We start from the raw sequence: 6491 nt of genomic DNA on the forward strand, positions 1-6491 counted from the left end.
TATATATATATATATATATATATATATATATATATATATATATGGTATTTTCCCCTTCAAATATGCGTGATCTATGATATTTTATACTATGCATTGATAGATTTGTTTTGTTTTGAGGAAATTAGACTATATATATATATATAGATATGTATGTATGTATATATATGTATATATCTATCTATCTATATATATATATATATATATATATATATATATATATATATATATATATATATATATATATATATATATATATATATATATATATATATATATATATATATATATATATATATATATATATATATATAGATATAGATATAGATATATATTAGATTTATTTCATGCTAAGCAAGGTTGATAATGTAAATGTGTGCAAGTGGCCTGCTTCAGGGGCTTGGAGTGGATTTGGGAGTTGCATCAACCTGTATATGATAAGACAACCACCAATTAAAACTAAGACCTATTTTACTCACTTATTAATAGATATTGAACTGACAATTAGATCTAGTGGAAAATCCATTGTAGTTTATCCTTTAGTGAGTTATTTATCTCTATTACATAAATGAGAGGGATCACCTATACACAAGAATTTTTCCTCCACAAAAAGCATTATCACCAACCTTATATAACACTTTAAAAGGACCATATGATAGATCCTTGATCCCTTACTAGGACCTTACAACCTTTGTTTGTTTAGAAACAACCAAAATATATCCTACGTTGAATGTTTTCTAAAGAATGTGGTGATCATGTTTGAGCCTTGTACTTTTCCTCTGACTTCTTCAATGTCTCTTGTACTTGCTAATGGATCTATATATTTTTTTCAACAACTTTTTCTATTTCGAATGCATCTCTTACAATGTCTTCCATCACTCCTCCTTCATGTCCATATGCAACATCTAGGGGTGATGATGTCAAATACCTAAAACAATTTTCTAAAGGGGACATTAATAGAAGTGTGGATTGCTTCATTAGAAGTGTGTTGAATATTAACCAAATTTTCATTTTGGATCTTAGGATGATTATTATTGTAACCCATCAAAATATGAACCCATTTCATGTTGATTACATTTTTTTATCCTTCAACGTATGGATGGAAAGATTTATATATCTTCAACTGGGTGTCCATATTCTCCTAATGTGTAGTCCAAAAGACACCAAGAAATATGGTATCTTTATATGAGCCTTGACACTCGTTAGTATCCCAAAGTGCACCCAAACAACTAAAAAGAACATTTTTGTCGCTTCTTATCCTTTGATGATCTTTTCAAAATGCATAAAAATGTGCATCTAACTAAACTTGTATACTACCATAAGTAGATAGTCATGTCCCTTCTTATTTGTTGGAAAACCACCCACCAATCCATAGATATGTTATTCCAAGGTCTAGTGCATACAAGTAAGATATGGTATAAAATTTTATTTCTCTTACTAGGCTTGTTTGGACAACAAAGTCAGCATCCTCTAATAAACCAATATGCTTCTTGCATTATGGGCTAATAAATATACCTATGCAAGTTGTAAATTGTCTTCACAACACTAAAATGTCCTCAAACCTTAGCAGTATTGTTGTTGCTTTGAAGATAGTTCTTGGTTGGAGAACTATGCCAAAGCATCTAAATGAGGATTTTATTTGAAATGGATAATCAATGACTCTTACCATTTACATGTATATGATCGAGAAACTTCAAATATTTATCAAAGTGATGATCTCAATATTAACAACATACAATCCTTTAAATGCTTGTGATAAATGAAACAAGAAAATATTTGATAACTAAATATCCTTCCTGAATACAAAAGTCAACAATTTATTGATGCAGGGGTAGTAATTTAAACAAAATGTTCAATTAGCTATTCTCAGTATTGATATTAACTTTGCGGTGGGATATTAGGGAGGTCAACACTCAACATAGCCTTACCCAGTACTTTTATGTTACCTCAAATATATGAAGAATGACAAAAATGATTACACATGAAAACTCACATGAAAAAAAATGTTGCTAAAAAATAAAGCCATAAGCCTTTGATTATCTTCAAAATTTCCAAAATGCAATAATGTATCTGGGTTTTGTCAAAGTATCAACCCTTCTTAATTCGAATTACAAAGTATATATAGACTCTTTGAAAAATAAATAATCTGTTGCAACTTTTTCATGAAAAATAAAACTTCTTCCGAAATATTTTGGATAATTCTACTCAAAAAGACTTAGAATAAATATCCTCGAATTAATTTAGTGGAACTACACACTATTCGAGGATGTTGTTTCAAATTTCTTGGCTTTAAATCTTCGTTTCTTTGATTGTGCTGTTGAATATTCTGCTCTTTGCTGAAATATTCCTGAAAATCTGCTTCTTGTTCAACTGATAAGCTCAAAAAACTTATCCCATTCGTCATCATCTGGACATGAAAAATTAATTAAATTTTTGTATGCCTCATCTACCTCAATTTAATTTTCAAAAGTCGATTTACTGACAAAAAGGTGATGAATCTCATGCGAAATAAACAAGTCATCTGCTATGCCTTGGAGAACATTTTGACCACTAATAATCCCTTTAACTTTAGAAAATTTAGATTTGTCTACTGCTATATCATGTAAAGTTTTTTGATAATCTTCTTGCTAAACCAATTCACCATGAGAATTCCTTAATGATGGAAGTCCTTTCTAGTGAATTAGAAATATTTTTTTGTGAAATATTTTAATTTGAACTTCTAAATTCTGACATTTATTCTCCAACTACAACATCAAATTTTTCTTAGTCAATACTTTTCTTACCTCAAGAACTTCCTCTGTTCTATCTTAAATTCCCATTTCTTCTAACTCATCTTTGGTTTTTGAATTTAAGACTTTAATAATTTTTTCTCGGCAATACTAACTACTTTGTATTAATATATACAGGTAAACTTTTACATCAAACAGACTAGCTGCCCAGGGCCACCTGTGGCTCCTTGGGTGGCGATATAAAACTTGTATTTTTGCCTCGCAGGGCACTAGTTCCAGATAGCTTGAAAAACATGACTATGAGATTATCCAACATGACTTCAAAACGGCCCATGCAGGGGCATTCCAAAAAAGACGCATAGCCCAAACAAACTAAAGAGACTGTTAACATTACCGTGAACCGACACGAAACAGGCAAAGACATAAAGCTTAGACCAACCATGAGACTCCAGACCCAGTGCAACTGTGGTAGCCGCAAGCCAGACTTACAGACATAAAGAAAATAGACTATGATGCAGAACGAAAACTTGAAATTAGCCAGCACCCAGACCCCAACCTGAGAGAAGGAAGCAAAAACGAAGGAGAGCCGCTGGGGACTACTCTTCTGGTTCTTCTTCCATGATTCTGCTCCAACCTTGTCCCTCTGGAACACCTTCCCACATGGCCATGGGACTCTGCGCAGGAGCTGGCATTTCGGGTTGTTGAAGTTGGGAGGGGGTTGAGGCAGAACTCCTCCTGAATAGCTCGCTGCATTGGAGGACTCCCCCATTGGGCGCTTTCCCTTCTCGCTTGCTGAATTATCCTCCGCCAGAACCAGTGACGAACTATCTTCATTTTCCTCCGGGATTTTGGTAAAAAGCACAGAGATGTGGGCATTAACACCTGCATTGTTTCTGGAGCTACCCAGCGTGAAGGTGACTGAGCCAAATGCTGGGAGTATTGGCTCACCCTCAACAGAGCTTCCCACTTCCATAAATTGACCAGCTGGGATTTGGGTGACTCCCGCCCTTCGATAACAATAGCAACAGCAGCAATGATGATGAACGTCAGCTGCAGGAGGTCGAGAGGATTCTCCCCGTCCTGGGCCTCTTCTGCTAGGCATCCTCTCACGCGGCCGCACCATGGAATCCTCCAATTCCTTTTCCTGAACTCGAGCAGTGGAGAGCCGACAGTGGCTATGGTCCCTTCCCGTAGCTTGCAGCACCCAAATTGGGTATGTACCGAAATTAACTGAGCGAAGACAGAGCCCAGACAACACCAGAATGGCGTGAACCTCACCCAATCCTTCAATGACCAAGACGTGGTATCGATACTCAGAATTCTGAGAATTCTTCCTGTCACTCTGAGCTCTCTTGCCCACCAATTCATCATATTTAAGCTCCTGAACATTCCCTCTGAAATGACCTTCAATAAATGCGTCGGGCTAGATTGCCATCACCTCCCGTAGCTCCATTAAGACCTCCCTTATGCCTCTCGCTTCTGAAGGATCGGCGGCTTGAGGCAATAAAGACTCTTGCTCATCACGTGTCAGCCCATGCCCGACATGTGGCCTCCCGTGGACAGGCTCGATGACACCCGCATTCGGGGGACTTTAAGACTTTAATAATTATTGTGGCTTCTCCAGGTTTATTGTCTAGTTCTTCTTTGATTTCTTCAATTGTTTCCTTTGTTTTTTCTAATAGTTTTTCCTACTCAAAAATATTTCTATGGAAGGCCAAAAATCTAAAATTGCATAATTTATATCTAAGCAAATCTTCTCTTTTTCTTCTGACAAATTCTGTGCACTGAATGATTCGTCCATGTATTTTTCAAGCTACTTTGTAAGCTTGAAATTTTTCTGCACCTCTGAAATGTATGCATTGTCTGCCTTCAACTTATTGTCCTCACCTCTTTGTAATGATGCTTTTAGTTTCTCAATTTCTTCATTTCTTAATGATAGACCAACCATGAATTTTGATAATTGTTCTATTGAATCCTAACCTATTTATCATGTCTTTATTGATGGAACTCCTGCACTGCTATTTTGCTCCTCCTCTTTCAATAGCTTTTCCATTTTTTCTTCCATTTTTTGTATCTATAGACTTTGTTCTGCAATCATTTGCAACATAATTTATTTTTATTTTTCAATTTGTCCTACTTCCTGAGCCTGAGGATGTTCTTTTGTTGTCAACTTTAAATTCTTTCGCATGGCCTGGATATCAACATTCCTATTTTTAGTAATTTCCTGTGCTACATCAACATCACTAGGATCAACACCCAACTTAATTATAAGATCTTCTAAGGATTTTACTCTTGTATCTTTGGAAAATGAGGACATTCTTTCCAATTTTAACTGAGAGTGCATATTATTCAAAGAAGCCTGTAATTTTAAAGAAGCCATGGCAGAACTTGTTAATGATGAATAAATCATTTCACCTGTTTGTTTATGTAAATCAATTTGGTCAATTGGGTGGACCTATTTTGTATCAAAAGAGAATAAGGAAGTTTTGTAATCTTCTGCAGTTTTTGGAGTTGGAACTTTTGGCTCAAGGAATACCAATTGAAAGTTTCCTCTATCAAGATCTACTGTTGATAGCAACCTATTTTGAGTAGAGGTTGTTTGCTTCCAAAATTGAGAATATGTAGCAGTTTTTAGCAGTTCACTCTTTCTCTTCATTTCTCAGAATTTGGAAAAAAATTCTTTTGTTACTAGAAGAAGTAGAAGGAGATGCAACACTTGTTGTTTATTCCATCTGATGTAGAGTAAGTACAAGCTCGCTTGACTGCATCACTGAAGTTGACACTTATGTATTTATAACTTCATATAGTTCCTCTTCTGTCTCTTTGGTTTTCCTTCTTGTAAAAACCCTAAATTCTACTAATTTAGAGGCTAAGATTGCAGGAAAAATACTTTCACTTGTTCTTTTCAACTCTTTGTCCTTTGGATGAGGTGTCTCCAATACCGTTTAGTTTGATACTTGTTCTTCAAATTCTTGTAGGGTATTTTCCTCCTAAGTTTCCTGATTAGCATATTGCTCAATTTCTGGCTTTGAAAAATGAATTTAGAGAGCAGACATCTGCTCAAGCCTAATAGCTGAAATTTTCCCCAAAGGGCCATAAGGCCAACTTAAAACTCATTTTAAATTTCATTTGGATTAGCAAATTTTCTACCTGTTTATCAATTGCTCTGGTATTTGCTATGAAGGGATCAAACTGAGCTTTTAGCATGAACTGGGCATTTTTTTTTCTTGACACAAAATTAATTTCATCTACATTGATGCTCTGTCTTATGAATTCCAAAGAAAAAAATTCTTATTGGAATAAAATCTAGTAGTTTGCAGGGTGGTAATTCACAACCATAAACCCTAATCTCTGTAAAATTATGATTTAGGTACCAATCTCCTACCTTTGTATACTCATTTAATGTAAATTCATTTAACTTCAGATGAAATTCTTGGGACCACATCGCTATTAAGAAGACAAAGTGATAAATACAAGAAATGGTCTGTAAAATTGCTAAATGAATAATTTTTTGAATCCTTTCTTTCTAATGAAGTCTAGTGAATAGATGACTGTGGTCTTCCCTGCGAATCCAACTTCTGTAGTGGCATCTTAAATCTCTCATCCTAGTGATATAAGAATAGATAAACTAACACAGGATGATGCCTGAAGGATATTTCTACATTAAACTTCAAGAATTACTCATGAATGGTATCTGAAATAAACTGGGAAAATTTGAAAAAGACAGAAGGCTTTTTCATAGATGAAAATAAAGATATAAATCCT

Source organism: Pinus tabuliformis, chromosome 1_2 (assembly GCF_031772625.1).
Source record: "Pinus tabuliformis cultivar Carrire ecotype Pingquan chromosome 1_2, CPIR1, whole genome shotgun sequence".
Classification (NCBI taxonomy): domain Eukaryota; kingdom Viridiplantae; phylum Streptophyta; class Pinopsida; order Pinales; family Pinaceae; genus Pinus; species Pinus tabuliformis.